At 37.1% G+C, this 17,685-nt stretch overlaps 1 protein-coding gene across 2 annotated transcripts in view; it reads left to right on the forward strand.

Moving 5' to 3' along the window:
* The first annotated feature begins 3,921 nt into the window (after positions 1-3,921).
* tfr1a (transferrin receptor 1a) overlaps positions 3,922-17,685 on the forward strand; it is a 71,390-nt gene continuing 57,626 nt past the window's right edge. Inside the window, exon 1 of one of the 2 annotated variants that reach the window (XM_062070211.1) lies at positions 3,922-4,054. The gene's annotated coding sequence lies outside the window, so the exon portion shown is untranslated. Of the gene's footprint in view, positions 4,055-16,185; positions 16,224-17,685 lie in introns of those variants that run through there. The other variant, XM_062070212.1, reaches the window with a different exon arrangement.

A 17,685-nucleotide genomic window follows, 5' to 3' on the forward strand; every position in this document is an offset into this window, starting at 1 on the left:
ACATAAACAATGAGTGTGCTAAACAAGATAGTGCAAATGCAATACGGTAAAAGGGGTCGAATAAAAAGTTTTAAAAATTTGCAGAATAAAAAATTATAATAATAAAATACGACGGATACCGCCCTCCAAAATAGTTTCTCTCTCTTTGATGAAATAACATTAGAGGAATTGTTAAAATGTGTAAATGGCACAAAACAAACAACATGTTTACTTGACCCAATTCCTGGGAAACTTATCAAGGAGCTTTTTGTATTATTAGGTCCATCAGTGCTAAATATTATAAACTTATCACTTTCCTCTGGCACTGTTCCCCTAGCATTCAAAAAAGCGGTTATTCATCCTCTACTCAAAAGACCTAACCTTGATCCTGACCTCATGGTGAACTACCGGCCGGTGTCCCACCTTCCGTTTATCTTGAAAATCCTCGAAAAAATTGTTGCACAACAGCTAAATGAACACTTAGCGTCTAACAATCTCTGTGAACCTTTTCAATCCGGTTTCAGGGCAAATCACTCTACGGAGACAGCCCTCGCAAAAATGACTAATGATCTATTGCTAACGATGGATTCTGATGCGTCATCTATGTTGCTGCTTCTTGATCTTAGCGCCGCTTTCGATACCTTCGATCATAATATTTTATTAGAGCGTATCAAAACACGTATTGGTATGTCAGACTTAGCCTTGTCTTGGTTTAACTCTTATCTTACTGACAGGATGCAGTGCGTCTCCCATAACAATGTGACCTCGGACTATGTCAAGGTAACGTGCGGAGTTCCCCAGGGTTCGGTTCTTGGCCCTGCACTCTTTAGTATTTACATGCTGCCGCTGGGTGACATCATACGCAAGTACGGTGTTAGCTTTCACTGTTATGCTGATGACACTCAACTCTACATGCCCCTAAAGCTGACCAACACGCCGGACTGTAGTCAGCTGGAGGCGTGTCTTAATGAAATTAAACAATGGATGTCCGCTAACTTTTTGCAACTCAACGCTAAGAAAACGGAAATGCTGATTATCGGTCCTGCTCAACACCGACATCTATTTAATAATACCACCTTAACATTTGACAACCAAACAATTAAACAAGGAGACTCGGTAAAGAATCTGGGTATTATTTTCGACCCAACTCTCTCGTTTGAGTCACACATTAAGAGTGTTACTAAAACTGCCTTCTTTCATCTCTGTAATATCGCTAAAATTCGTTCCATTTTGTCCACTAGCGACGCTGAGATCATTATTCATGCGTTCGTTACGTCTCGTCTCGATTACTGCAACGTATTATTTTCGGGTCTCCCTATGTCTAGCATTAAAAGATTACAGTTGGTACAAAATGCGGCTGCAAGACTCTTGACAAGAGCAAGAAAGTTTGATCATATTACGCCTATACTGGCTCACCTGCACTGGCTTCCTGTGCACTTAAGATGCGACTTTAAGGTTTTACTACTTATGTATAAAATACTACACGGTCTAGCTCCATCCTATCTTGCTGACTGTATTGTACCATATGTCCCGACAAGAAATCTGCGTTCAAAGAACTCCGGCTTATTAGTGATTCCCAGAGCCCAAAAAAAATCTGCGGGCTACAGAGCGTTTTCTGTTCAGGCTCCAGTACTAAGGAATGCCCTCCCGGTAACAGTTAGAGATGCTACCTCAGTAGAAGCATTTAAGTCCCATCTTAAAACTCATTTGTATACTCTAGCCTTTAAATCAGGGGTGGGCAATTAATTTTTACCGGGGGCCCCATGAGCAACCCGAGCACTGCTGGAGGGCCACATCGACAATATTTCAATTAAATTTTGCTCAATATTATTTTTTATATATACCGTAAGATAAATAATAATAATAATAATAATAATAATTAATAATAATAATAGTAATACTTCAACATAGTGTGTGTAACAGCATTCCATGACTAATATAAATAAATTAACATTAATAATAAATGACAGTAAAATAAGCACACGTATGACTGAGGAGTCATAGTGTAACTTTGTGTGGTGTTTGAGTTGTCCGACTTTTTGTGTGGCCATAAACGCACCAGTGGTTTAGTGGTAAGCGTGTTGGTGACAGATGACAAGTTGGTTTTGGCCTGGTTTGTACGGCAGAAAATGACTAGTTTTTCGAGATAGAATTGTTTTACTCATGTTTTTGGTGTGGTTATGTCCGAATATAAACAGTTTTGCTCAATAAAGTGATCGATATAATTCCTGGCCTCGAAGCATCTCGATAGACGTTACAATAATTGAACGGTGTTCAATTGAACGGTGTTGACGAACACCGTTAGGGCCGCTTGTTGTCACTGTCACTCAAAGTTGCATTGCAAAATTACATAGAATAAATATGTTTATTTTGTTTAGAATTCAGATAGGATTTGATTTGGTGCGCGGCATATATTTGCTGCGCGCAGCGGACGTTTGAGCAGTGCGCAATTGCGCAGGCACGCACCTTAGAGGGAACGTTGCTTTGCAGTCCATGTCTTGTTGGAAACACGCCATTCGTCATCAACTTTTCTCTTTTTAGCGTCTCGGGTGTAAACCGTGCATCACTTGTCGCTGCATGTGCACCTTCACTCGCAGGTTACACACGGACACACGCCCATAAATAATACTTTTCAAAATAAAAGCAGCACAGTTGTATTGCGCGCAGGACATAGATGTTTTTTCAACTTTATTTTGTGATTGCAGCTGTTCACATTCACTCACAATCACGCACACGCATACGTCCACACGGAAGTAATACAAATAACGATTTTCAAAACAAAAGCAGCACCGTTGTATTGCACACTCGACATAGATACTTTTTAAAATGTATTTTGTAATTTATAATTAGCCTCACGTGGGCCGGACAGGGACGCACAAAGGGCCAATTATATCAATCAAAACGGCAGATCAACGGCAGACCAGTTGATCTGCCGTTTTCTTTTCTCCTTTGCCCCCTCGCCGGGTTATTCCGGTTCCGGTGACCATGGATGAGGTGCTGGCTGTCCAGAGTTGGGACCCGGGGTGGACCGCTCGCCTGTGCATCGGTTTGGGACGTCTCTGCGCGACTGACCTGTCTCTGCTCGGGATGGTCTCCTGCTGGCCCCACTATGGACTGGACTCTCACTGTTATGTGGATCCACTAGGGACTGTACTTAGAGGGGGGGTTACCCACATATGCGGTCCTCTCCAAGGTTACTCATAGTCATTCACATCGACGTCCCTTGTGTGGGCTCTGTGCCGAGGATGTCGTTGTGGCTTGTGCAGCCCTTTGAGACTTTTGTGATTTAGGGCTATATAAATAAACATTGATTGATTGATTGATTGAATTTCACCACACCTAGCGTGTGTGTGACAATCATTGGTACTTTAACTTTAACTTGCCACTTCCTGCAACACATTTGTTCCTACTCCCAGACTCAATCGCGAGTGTTTTCCAATCAAGGCAGACTTGGCAATAGACTACGAAGACGACTATTTTGCAACGTGTCGCTGCCATTAAATTCTAATTCATTGATTTTTTGCAAAAAAAAAATGAAGTTTCTTAGTTCGAACTTTAAATATCTTGTCTTTGCAGTCTATTCAATTGAATATAGGTTGAAAAGGATTTGCAAATCCTTGTATTTTTGTATTTACCATTTACGCAACGTGCCAACTTCACTAGTTTTGGGGTTTGTAGTTGAATATCCCTGTTCTTTGGTGTTTATTTGTGTTTATTTTTGTGTTTCAAGCTAAAAAACCCAGTCACAAAACAATGCAAATAGCATCTGAGCAAATAATCTTGTGATGATGATTAGAGTTCCATGTGCTTAATGTCAGACTCCAGCCAAATAAGTAGCAATATATATTTTATGTATTATTATTATTATTATTATTGCAACAAAATACAACCGGAAGTGGCTTGTGAAAGTTCAAAGGTTCTCTCCCTTGCTGTACAGCCCCGCCCCCTTCTGTGTGTAACCAGATATAAGCAGGGCAGCATGTGTTGAAGGACACACACGGCCAGCAGACCACCATTGCTCTAAAGCGTCAAAAAGAGGGAACTTCCACCATAGAAGATTCCAGAATAAAAGAAGGTGAGCGCGAACCCTTCATTTTACCACTCCCAATACAACTGCAGCTATTGTAACTGACCAACCAGTCAACGAGATGTGCCTAAATAAAGCGGAGGGTCGCTGTGCTTTTTTTTGGAATATGTATTATTATTAATAATCATATTTAAAGGTGTTTAATAGACGTTTTTTGTCATGTATATTATCATATAATACACATGTCATGCAGTGTATGAGCTTTGCTAACCCCGTCTGGTGACGTCACAAAGACTCCAGTCGTATTTGGCAAAATAATAATAATAACGGTATTGAATAAATATGTCAATAATAACGCGTATGTGGTTGTTGGAGATGTGAATTAAAAAAAAAAAAAAAAAAAATATATATACACGCTTTACGTTGCCGGAGTAACCACCACGGGAATGCCGGGTGGTCACGTCCGACTAACAGGCATTGCTAGCCGGCTAGCTTCCCTCCGCGGTGACCTTCCAGCTCCGGGGTAACTCCTCGATTATTTATATTGTACTCCCTCGAGTACCTTAATTGTCGTAAAAAATAAAATAAAAAAGCAGGTGTGTTTAGCAGTAAGGTCATGTTTGGACAAGCAAGCAGCAGGTGCATTTGACACGTTTTTTTTTTATTGACCAAACATACAGTCGCGGTCAAAAGTTTACATACACTTGTAAAGAACATAATGTATTATCTGACCACAGAACTTTCCTCCAGAAGGTCTTATCTTTCTCCATGTGATGTCAGATGAAACAAAAAGTCAGCACTTTGGCCACAATACCCAGCAATATGTTTGGAGGAGAAAAGGTGAGGCCTTTAATCCCAGGAACACCACACCTACCGCCAAACATGGTGGTGGTAGTATTACGCTCTGGGCCTGTTTTGCTGCCAATGGAACTGGTGCTTTACAGAGAGTAAATGGGACAATGAAAAAGGAGGATTACCTCCAAACAAAATCATCAGCCCGCAGGTTGGGTCTTGGGCGCAGTTGTGTGTTCCAACAGGACAATGACCCCAAACACACGTCAAAAGTGGTAAAGGAATGGCTAAATCAGGCTAGAATTTAGGTTTTAGAATGGCCTTCCCAAAGTCCTGACTTAAACGTGTGGACAATGCTGAAGAAACAAGTACATGTCAGAAAACCAACAAATTTAGCTGAACTGCACCAATTTTGTCAAGAGGAGTGGTCAAAAATTCAACCAGGTTTCACACTTAGTTGAAATTGTTATTCAACATGTAATGGTGGTTCTTCTGTCAAAATGGGATTAAAGGCCTCACCTTTTTTCCTCCAAACATATTGCTGGGTATTGTGGCCAAACAGCTCAATTTTTTGTTTCATCTAACCACAGAACTTTCCTGCAGAAGGTCTTATCTTTGTCCATGTGATATCAGAGGAAACAAAAAGTCTGCTGTTTGGCCACAATACCCAGCAATATGTTTGGAGGAGAAAAAGTGAGGCCTTTAATCCCAGGAACACCATACCTACTGTCAAGCATGGTGGTGGTAGTATTATGTTCTTGGCCTGTTTTGCTGCCAATGGAACTGGTGCTTTACAGAGAGTAAATGGGACAATGAAAAAGGAGGATTACCTCCAAATTCTTCAGGACAAGCTAAAATCATCAGCCCGGAGTTTGGGTCTTGGGCGCAGTTGGGTGTTCCAACAGGACAATGACCCCAAACACCTGTCAAAAGTGGTAAAGGAATGGCTAAATCAGGCTAAAATTAAGTGTTCGGGGCTACATGAAGAAACAGCATCATCCTTATTTTATGTTTTCATGGAATTCTCTGCTACTTCCACTACCAAGGTATCTCTCTTGCCAAAGGGGGCCCCTCAGGGCCAGCCTTGGTCTCCTGTTCACCAATTTGGACTTGGACCGTTCTTAATTGATGGGATTTGTCTGTCTCATTGTCCTACTCTTTGGTCTCCCTTTCTCATGCTTTCGGCCCCATTGTGACTCTCACATGACTTTCATCTGCACAATGACTTTAGTGCACCCACCTTAACCCCACTCCCACTGTGCACACCCGTTTCTTTTGTAATTGCTCTTTTTCTCACCATTTCTGACACTCCTCCGTCTCCTCTTTGAAAAGGCCTCTCTCTGCACGGCATTTTTCTGAACTTGGAAAGTTTTGTTGTATATTATGCAAGATTGTAGATTGAGTATAATTTTTGCTGTACTTGAAATAGGGTTGATTGATGTTTGGCGTGCATTGGTTATACTTAATGATTGTTTGCAAACCCAAACTCAATTTGTATCAATTAACACACTAACTATTAAACAAGATTTAACAAAATGTAACAAGATAAAATAATCTCCTAATTTCGTTTTATTACATACAATTGTTTCAACAATTGTATTTGTGTCTTTATTAAGAAAGGTTTTTTTGGACAATTAATTTATTTTTAACTGAATTTTTTTGTGTTTGAACTTTGTGAACTGATTTTTTTTTTTACATCAAATTATGCTGACAATTTCATAACATTTCATCCATTTTCTACCGCTGGTCCCTAATATCGATTTCATTTAATTTCATAATTTTATTTATTTTTTTATACTTAATTTAATGATTGTTGGCAAACTCAAACTCAATTTGTATCAATTAACATACTAACTATTTAACAAGATTTAACAAAATGTAACAAGATAAAACAATCTCATAATTTCGTTTTATTACATACAATTGTTTACAAGGGTTAATTTGTGTCTTTATTACGAAAGCTTTTTTTGGACAATTAATTTATTTTCAACTGAATTTTTTTGTGTTTGAACTTTGTGAACTGATTTTTTTTTTACATCAAATTATGCTGGCAATTTCATAACATTTCATCCATTTTCTACCGCTGGTCCCTAATATCAATTTCATTTAATTTCATAATTTAATTTATTTTTTATACTTAATTTAATGATTGTTGGCAAACCCAAACTCAATTTGTATCAATTAACACACTAACTATTAAACAAGATTTAACAAAATGTAACAAGATAAAAGTATTTCCTAATTTCCTTATATTACACTCAATTGTCTAAGGCTGAAACGACGCGTCGATATAGTCGACGTCATCGGTTACGTAAATACATCGACGCCGTTTTTGTGCGTCGACGCGTCGCATATTTACGTCACACTACCGTCATGGCGAAGCGCAAAGCAGACGATCAAAGCAGACGATGCGAGCGGTGCGAGCGAGGGGGGAAAAGCATGCCAAAAGTGGTCAAAAGTGTGGGAGTATTTCAATAAACGGCCTAATAATGTTGTTGTATGCACACTGTGTCGAGCGGAAATGGCCTATCATAGCAGCACAACGGCTATGAACGAACATTTGAAAAGAAAACCATCAACTAATCGTCCGCGTGAGCATACGTTGTCATCATTACACAAAAACATGAATGTGTCATTTGTATCTGCTAGGGGTGTAACGGTACGTGTTTTGTATTGAACCGTTTCGGTACGGGGCTTTCGGTTCGGTACGGGGGTGTACCAAACGAGTTTCTAAGCTAAAGCTAACTTTAGCTGCTAAAGTCTTAACAAGCTGCTTCGCTCCTCTGCCTCTGTCTCAGCACGCAGCATTGTCCCACCCACACAACCATCTGATTGGTACACACGCAGCATTGTCCCACCCACACAACCATCTGATTGGTACACACGAAGCATTATCAGCCAATCAGCAGTGTGTATTCAGAGCGCATGTAGTCAGCGCTTCAGCGTGGAGCAGATAGGTGTTTAGCAGGTGAGCATCAGGCAGCGGACTCTCCCCAAATGATAATAAACACCTCCCAGTCAACTACTAGTAACATCACTATGAGCCCGTTGACCTTCTAGAAATATAAACTGCAGCTCAGCTCACTCGCAGTCCTGGCTTGAGGTGAAGGCTAATTACCTCTCAGTTCAGCCACATCGACCCCTTCTGAGCGCCTATTTTCAGCTGCTGGGAATATTGTAAACAAGAAAAGAACCAGAGCATGTACACATGCTAACCTTTCTTCATTACAACTGTTAGTCACTCACTGGAATGAGTAGAATTGGTTATTGTGTACTGTGTTGGACTGGATGTTTATTTTGCACATTTTAAAAGCAATACTTAATGTTTACAGTGCTCCAGAATATTTAGATTGGCACTTTTTTGTATTGGATGTTTATCTTTATTTTTGCACATTTTAGCAAATAAGCAATACTTTCACTTTTGTTGAAATGTTTACACTGTTGTTACAGAATATTTCGTTTTGCGCTTTTTTGTATTGGATGTTTATCTTTATTTTTGCACATTTTAGCAAATAAGCAATACTTTCACTTTTGTTGAAATGTTTACACTGTTGTTACAGAATATTTCGTTTTGCGCTTTTTTGTATTGGATGTTTATCTTTATTTTTGCACATTTTAAAGCAAAATAACCAATAATTTTACTTTTGAAATGCTTATACTATTGCAGAATATTAAGATTTGCACTGGATGTTGACTTTTATATTTGCACATTAAAAAGCAAATAAGCTACTTTTAATTTTGTTAAATGTTAAAAGTTTTAAATGTTTACATTGTTACAGAATATTTAGTCATGTTGTTGTCAATGTTGACTGAGTGGCCATACTTCTTTTTTTTTTGTAAATAAAAGCCATGCCTTTTGAAAAAACGGGCCTACATTTATTTTTTCATCTTCATTTTGAATAAAAAAATAATCGGTAAAAGGAAAAATAATCTACAGATTAATCGGAAAAAATAATCGATAGATTAACCGATTAATCGAAAGATAATCGATAGAAAAATAATCGTTAGCTGCAGCCTTACAATTGTCTCAACAATTGTATGTTTAAATGGTTTATTTGTGTCTTTATTACGAAAGCTTTTTTTGGACAATTAATTTATTTTTAACTGAATTTTTTGTGTTTGAACTTTGTGAACTGATTTTTTTTTTTACACCAAATTATGCTGATAATTTCATAAGATTTCATCCATTTCATCCATTTTCTACCGCTGGTCCCTAATATTTGTATCAATTAACACACTAACTATTAAACAAGATTTAACAAAATGCAACAAGATAAAACAATCTTCTAATCTCATTTTATTACATACAGTTGTTTCAACAATTGTATGTTTAAAGGGTTTATTTGTGTCTTTATTACGAAAGCTTTTTTTGGACAATTAATTTATTTTTAACTGAATTTTTTGTGTTTGAGCTGATTTTTTTTTACATCAAATTATGCTGACAATTTCATAAAATGTCATCCATTTCATCCATTTTCTACCGCTGGTCCCTAATATCAATTTCATTTAATTTCATAATTTAATTTATTTTTTATACTTAATTTAATGATTGTTGGCAAACCCAAACTCAATTTGTATCAATTAACACACTACCTATTAAACAAGATTTAACAAAATGTAACAAGATAAAACAATCTCCTAATTTCGTTTTATTACATACAACTGTTTCATCAATTGTATGTTTAAAGGATTTATTTGTGTCTTTATTACGAAAGCTTTTTTTGGACAATTCATTTATTTTTAACTGAATTTTTTGTGTTTGAACTGAATTTTTTTTACATCAAATCATGCTGACAATTTCATAAAATTTCGTCCATTTCATCCATTTTCTACCGCTGGTTCCTAATATCAATTTCATTTAATTTCATAATTTAATTGATTTTTTATACTTAACTTAATGATTGTTGGCAAACCCAAACTCAATTTGTATCAATTAACACACAAACTATTAAACAAGATTTAACAACATGTAACAAGATAAAACAATCTCCTAATTTCGTTTTACTACATACAATTGTTTCATCAATTGTATGTTTAAATTATTTATTTGTGTCTTTATTACGAAAGCATTTTTTTGGACAATTAATTTATTTTTAACTGAATTTTTTGTGTTTGAACTGATTTTTTTTTTACATCAAATTATGCTGACAATTTTATAAAATTTCATCCATTTTCTACTGCTGGTCCCTAATATCAATTTCATTTCATTTCATAATTTAATTTAACGAAAATGAGTCTTGAGTTTTGAAGCGACAAATATTTCTGCACTGAATTTTTTAAACACTAAATTTCAAAACACTTTATTTGAACAAACTGCACTTTAAAAAAAAAAAAAAGGTTCCTCACAAATTTTTATGTAATGAAATTACCCACATTATTTTATTTAATTCATAAACAAAATGTCCACGTAATTTGATTGAAGTTGTAAACAAAATGTGTGTGTTTAAAAAATGCATATTGTTAAAGTACAGTGTATAAAAATTCAGTGCAGAAATATCCATCCATCCATTTTCTACCGCTTGTCCCTGGTGGTGCTGGAGCCTATCTCAGCTGCATTATTCATTGCTTCAAAACTCAAGACCCATCCATGCATCCATTTTCTACCGCTTTTCCCTCTCGCAGTCACGGGGGTGCTGGGCCCTATCTCAGCTGCATTTGGGCGGAAGGCGGGGTACACCCTGAACAAGTCGCCACCTTATCGGAGGCCACCCCATTTCCGTTCATTTAAATGTGATTATGCAATAAAATTAATTGAACAAATGAAATTGCCTGCATAATTTGATTCAGTTCACAAATTTTGAATGCAAAAATTTCAATGTCAAAAAAAGCTTTTGTAATAAAGACACTGTGGAGGGGGGCGTGGCCTGCGGACCTGCAGCGAAGCGGGGTGTGCCAGGACCTTCAGTGCCCTCCCCCGGTCCGGGTGAGACGTATTGTATCACGGTAAGGATACAAGGGAGTACATACCAGGCGGTTGTGGAATCGGGCTGCGGGCAGTCCATGATCCACCAGAACCTGGTTCAACCCTGGGCTTTGGGGCAGGCAACACGGCTAAAAATTAGATGTGTTCATGGGGATGTGCACGAGTACCCTATGGTCCCAGTGGAAATTTGGTATGAGGGACAAAAACATAGGGTCAAGGTAGCTGTAAGCACGCCCAGGTGGGCCATCTACGCACCTGTCGCTGATCTCGAAGCCGGTCCTGGCACACCCCGCTTCGCTGCAGGTCCGCAGGCCACGGCGCCCTCCACAGACACCAACTAACCTCCATAATAAGTCAGTGCAAAAAAATAAGTAAACAAACACCAAACTTCTATTGGTTTTTATTCAAATCCCAACGCCCTGTAGTGTTCAAGGATTTATATTCACCGAGTTTGGAAAGAATTATAGATGTCAACATAAAATAATATATATAATATATTATATATTATATATATTATATTATTCATTATTTTGGTTATGGCATTAGTTTATTTCGAACCCCTTTTCCGTTTCATAGCAGTTGTCTGTTCACGTCCTGTACTCAATTCGTAACACAATCAATTAAAAATGTTTTATAAATCAAACATCAATAAAGTTCAATAGATAGTTCTTCTTAATAAACTGTGATTCCCATAGACATGATAGATTATGTCTCATTTGTCAATTAGGATCAGGATGTTAATCAGGATTTGTCTTCTTTGTCAACACTTTAAATTTGAAAAAGTTTCTGTAAATTAAATCATATTAGTACATTGTTTGAGTTCTTTGCTTATATAATCTATTTCGTAATTAAAAGCCACATACTGATATGTTAATGTTTTTAAGTGTTGTACGTGCATACAAATTTCTCCTCTTTTGTTGAGAAGAATTGTTGTACTTTTTTGGGTAGCAGGCTATAATATAGTTTGCTTTGTGCATACTTTTTGCTGTTTTCAAATACACCAAATCATTGAATTTCAATATTTTTGAATTTAGTATTCCTATTAACTCTTTTGTAACGGGGTTAGTAGTGAATGAAGTGTAAATTTGCAGTTATTTCCACATGTTTCTATACAATAACTCAGATATGGTAACACTAGCGAGCAGAAGAGAATATGCAGTGATTTCTGGTCCACAACAAATGTTGCTTTATTTATAGTGTTTTTTTTCCACCTTATGTTTTATATGAGATTTCCGGTCATTTTTATTTTCTATTATTATTAAAGATTTATTTCACCCTGTCAATGTCTACTCCGTCTATTTGTATTTGTCAGTCTTTCTCTCTTACTGTTACCAAATAGATTGTTTTTGGTTTACTGAGATTCAAACAAAACAAACCATCTCTTTATTTATTAATTTACTCTGTTAATATTTAGCTTAGTGTTACCATATCTGAGTTATTGTGTGGAAATATGGGGAAATAAATATAAAAGTACAGTTCATTCACTAACCGTGTTACAAAAAAGGTCAGTCCGAATAATATATAATGTTGGATATGGAGATTATTCAACCCCTTTATTTATTGAATCAAAAATACTGAAAATTAACGACTTGGTGCGTTTTCAAACAGCTAAAATTATGCACACAGCAAACTATAACCTGCTACCCAAGAACGTACAACCATTCCCAACAAAAGAAGAGACATATAACCTAAGAGAAAAATCTAATTTAAAACATGTACAGTTATGGTCAAAAGTTTGTAAATGGAGCACATACTTGTTGGTCACGAAAAACATTCATGAAGTTTGGTTCTTTTATGAATTTATTATGGGTCTACCAAATCTGCTGGGTCAAAAGTATACATACAGCAATGTTAATATATAGTTACATGTCCCTTGGCAAGTTTCACTGCAATAAGGCGCTTTTGGTAGCCATCCACAAGCTTCTGGTTGAATTTTTCACCACTCCTCTTGACAAAATTGGTTCAGTTCAGCTAAATTTGTTGGTTTTCTGACATGGACTTGTTTCTTCAGCATTGTCCACACGTTTAAGTCAGGACTTTTGGAAAGCCATTTTAAAACCTTCATTCTAGCCTGATTTAGCCATTCCTTTACCACTTTTGACGTGTGTTTGGGGGTCATTGTCCTGTTGGAACACCCAACTGCGCCCAAGACCCAACCTCCGGGCTGATGATTTCAGGTTGTCCTGAAGAATTTGGAGGTAATCAATCCTCCCTTTTCATTGTCCCATTCTGTAAAGCACCAGTTTCATTGGCAGCAAAACTGGCCCAGAGCATAATACTACCACCACCATACTTGACGGTAGGTGTGGTGTTCCTGGGATTAAAGGCCTCACTTTTTCTCCTCCAAACATATTGCTGGGTATTGTGGCCAAACAGCTCAATTTTTGTTTCATCTGACATCACAATAATAATACCTTCTGGAGGAAAGTTCTGTGGATGGCTACCAAAAGCGCCTTATTGCAGTGAAACTTGCCAAGGGACATGTAAGCAAATATTAACATTGCTGTATGTATACTTTTGACCCAGCAGATTTGCTCACATTTTCAGTAGACCCATAATAAATTCATAAAAGAACCAAACTTCATGAATGTTTTTTGTGACAAACAAGTATGTGCTCCAATCACTCTATCACAAAAAAACAAGATTGTGTAAACTTTTGACCACGACTTTATGCACACTTAAGACCTTTAGCATATCGGTATGTGGAATGAAATTATGGGATGGATTAAGTTGAAGTTGAAGTCAAACAATGTACTAATATGATCCAATATAAGAAAGTGTTCAAACTCAATATTAACAAAGTACAAAGAAGAAGAATCCTGATAAACATCTTGAACCTCGTCAAAAAATTTGATAATCTTACTCATTTCATAATGTAAACCATAAATTACTTAACTATTTATTTATTTGAACTTTATTTATTGTCTATTTATGTATTTAATAATGATTTATTTACTTACCATTTATTTATTTACTCATTTATTTATGTATTTCACTGTTGCGTTACAAATTGAGTACAAACAAATGTGTTAACTGCTACAATACGAAAAGGGTTACTATTAAATGAGATCTGCTTCCCCCTCCTTTTCCGACATGCTGTAATGAAAAACTGGAAATATGGGAAGTACTATGTTCTAATTGTATGCATGTTTGAAATAAACTAAGAAAATAACCATAACCATAAAGCCATGTTCGAAGGACAGTCATTTTGATCCATCAATGATATTCGGTTCTCTTGTGGTGTCAGGGTTTGCTATACAATCGTGGTCAAAACGATTGTTGATAATAGAGGTAAATTATTGGTATTGTTCATTATCAATAGCACTATTTCTATTGGTATTTGTAATGCTCCATTTGTAGTGTAATAATGCTCATTGTCATTTCTGTATTATTTATTTCGCTAACTGCTTCTTTGCTATCACTTTTACCATCATATTTGTACATATCCTATTTGCTGATGTTGCCCTATTGTTGTTGTTGTTGTTGTTGTTGTTTTTGTCTCTCTGTCTTATCCCCCTCTTGTCCCCACAATTTCCCCCTCTGTCTTCCTTTTTTTTCTCTTTCTATCCACTCCTGCTCCGGCCCGGATGCACCAAATGATAATATAAATACATTTAATAAAGTCAAATACAAATAAGGCAACAAGAGATGTATCCTACACTTCTCTTTTGTAAAGTAAATCTGAACAGCCGATATGGGCATCTACATCAACTATATGATTTGCCTGAGAAGCTGGACAGGATAAAAAAAAATTACCTACCACCACCATGCTTGACGGTAGGAATTGGTGTTCCTGGGGTTAAAGGCCTCACCTTTTCTCTTCCAAACATAGAAGAGCTACATTTTCGTGTCATCTGACCACAGAACGTTCCTCCAGAAGGTCTTATCTTTGTCCATGTGATGTCCGATGAACCAAAAATTGAGCTGTTTGGCCACAATACCCAGCAAAACCCAGGTTTTAGAATGGCCTTCCCAAAGTCCTGACTTAAACGTGTGGACAATGCTGAAGAAACAAGTCCAGGTCAGAGAAAAACAACAAATTTAGCTAAACTGCACCAATTTTGTCAAGAGGAGTGGTCAAAAATTCAAGCAGAAGCTTGTGGATGGCTACCAAAAGCGCCTTATTGCAGTGAAACTTGCCAAGGGACATGTAAGCAAATATTAACATTGCTGTATGTATACTTTTGACCCAGCAGATTTGCTCACATTTTCAGTAGACCCATAATAAATTCATAAAAGAACCAAACTTCATGAATGTTTTTTTGTGACCAACAAGTATGTGCTCCAATCACTCTATCACAAAAAAAATAAGAGTTGTAGAAATGATTGGAAACTCAAGACAGCCATGACATCATGTCCTTTACAAGTGTAAGTAAACTTTTGACCATGACTGTAGTTTTCTCATAGGGATTATCTCAGTTACCAGGAACACCAAGGACGCTTACGCTTGTCTTTAGAAGCAAAGAACTTCACCGTTCAACTTCGGGCTTCGTGCGTCACGGTTTTCAAAGTCAACGCCAAAGAGTCAGGTTTTTAGGACTCAAGTGACAACTGCTGAACTGCCCTCTTCTAGGGCGTGACGCAACTTTACTTACTATCTCTGATGCACACACGTGAGTCAAAACCCTCACGACATAAGAGATAGAGAGGGACCCCTCATCAGGAGGGCGGTCGCCACGTGGATAGCCGCTTCATTCACGGCGTAGCGTCGAAAGTAGTGTCTGGGAATCATTGTGATTTCCCCGCTCCGTTTTTTTATATCGGCTCTAAACTCGGAGTGAAAGAAAAGTTAATCTGATTAAAGTATTAGCATGGTTAAGGCACGGTATGTTTGGCATGTAAGATTAAAGAAATTTCTCACCCTACCTTTGAGACCAATTAAAAACAGGTAATTTTCTGCCACTTTTGAGTAGTCATAGCTTCCAACTTTGTACTGCAGCAACAGGTTGAGTACCGTATTTTTCGGACTATAAGTCGCAGTTTTTTTTCATTCTCCAGTGCGACTTATATATGTTTTTTTCCTTCTTTAGTATGCATTTTCGGCAGGTGCGTCTTATACTCCGGTGCGACTTACACTCCGAAAAATACGGTATTTGTTTGAACTTTTACTGTGTAAATATTAGGAATGTACCGATCGACACATTTAGAATTTTGCTAGTGTTGTTTCTTGGCTGCACTTAAATGTAGAGTATATGTATAATATATTTATATTATTCATATATTATATATATAATATTGTCATGTCTGTGTTAATCATGTTTTTGTTTGGCCATGTTTTGCTTGGTTTTTGGACTCTCTTTTTAGTTCCTGGTTGCACTTCCTTGTTTTGTTTGGTTTCCAAGGTCACCCATTAGTTTTCACCTGTCATGTCACGCACCTGTTTCACGTTTTGAGTCACGCACCTGTTGTTAATCATGTCTGTGTTATTTAAGTCTTTCTTTCTGTTCTCTCGTCCTGCCTGCATTGTCTTTGTCACACCAGTTCATGTCTCTTGCTGACCAAGTAAGTTTTCAAAGTCCATGTCATAGCTTCTGCTAACTAGCAGCTTCATTTGTGTTTTAGGCACGCTTGCCTTTTTTGTTGTATTTTTGTGGTTATGGTAGTGAGTTATTTATGTTAAATAAATCCAAGCCTACCTTCACGCTGTCGTCCGGAGCCGTCTTTGCACTGTAAGAACAACCCCGCAGCAAGCTGCAACCTTCCCTTCTTGACAAATATATTATATATATTATATTATTTATTATTATTATTGTCTATTGTGAGCGAACTGTGGTGCTGAATTTCCCCCAGGGATCAATAAAGTACTTTCTATTCTATTCTAAAATCTGATGATGTACTGAATTAAATTTGTGGTATTGAATGCAAAATATATATTTTTGAAATCATTAAATCATCAGTAAATCGTTTGGGCTTTGCCACCAAAGTCTTCCTGTATACTGGGACGTACGCCCCGAGTTTGTAAACCTGGGGTCCCCAAACTACGGCTTGCAAGCGTCCAAAATCAGGCCCGCGGGAAGTCCCAAGTATAAAAAAATAAAAGAAAAAAAAAATGTTTTTTTAAAATTATTATTATTTTTCTTATCTACTTTGTACCGCTTGCTACTCACGGTGTCTCCTAGCCGCTCAGGCAAATCATATTGTCTAAAAATGCATTTTCTCATCGATAACGTGACATCATCGCGCGCGCGGAAAGTGCGCTATATTTATCTAATATATATATATATACTGTATATATATATATTATATACATATACTGTATATATATATATATTTTATATATATATATATAATATATATATATATATGTATATATTATATATATGTATATAATATATACATATATATATATATACCTGTGTATATACCGTAATTTCCGGACTATAAGCCGCACCTGACTATAAGCCGCACCAGCTAAATTTAGGGGAAAATACAGATTGCTCCATATATAAGCCGCACCCGACTATAAGCCGCAGGGTTTTGATGTGTAATTAGCGTAGTATATAGGGGTTCCTGCTGCCACGGAGGGGATTGTCGGGACAGAGATGACTATTTGGGAACGCAAAGCGTCCCATTTATTAACAATAAATCTTTCAATCATTCAATCAAACTTTCACATCTTTGACAAGGCGAACAGCATTCGTGCAGAGTACAAATAATACAACGGTGCAAAGTAATACAAAGTGCTCGCCTGTACGTTATCAAAATAACCAGCCTACCGGTATATGAAAAGTCAGTCTTTAATCATTGTGTCATCGTCTTCCTCCTGCGTACTAAAACCACCGAAATCCTCTTCGTCTGTGTCGGAGAAGAACAGGCCGTAAATAAGCCGCACCCTTGTATAAGCCGCAGGGACCAGAACGAGGGGAAAAAGTAGCGGCTTATAGTCCGGAAATTACGGTATATAAAATCAAGTACAACAGCTGTATATATCAATATTTTTTATTATATTTTTTTATTGTCTATG

The sequence above is a fragment of the Entelurus aequoreus genome, linkage group LG14, assembly GCF_033978785.1.
Source record: "Entelurus aequoreus isolate RoL-2023_Sb linkage group LG14, RoL_Eaeq_v1.1, whole genome shotgun sequence".
NCBI lineage: Eukaryota > Metazoa > Chordata > Actinopteri > Syngnathiformes > Syngnathidae > Entelurus > Entelurus aequoreus.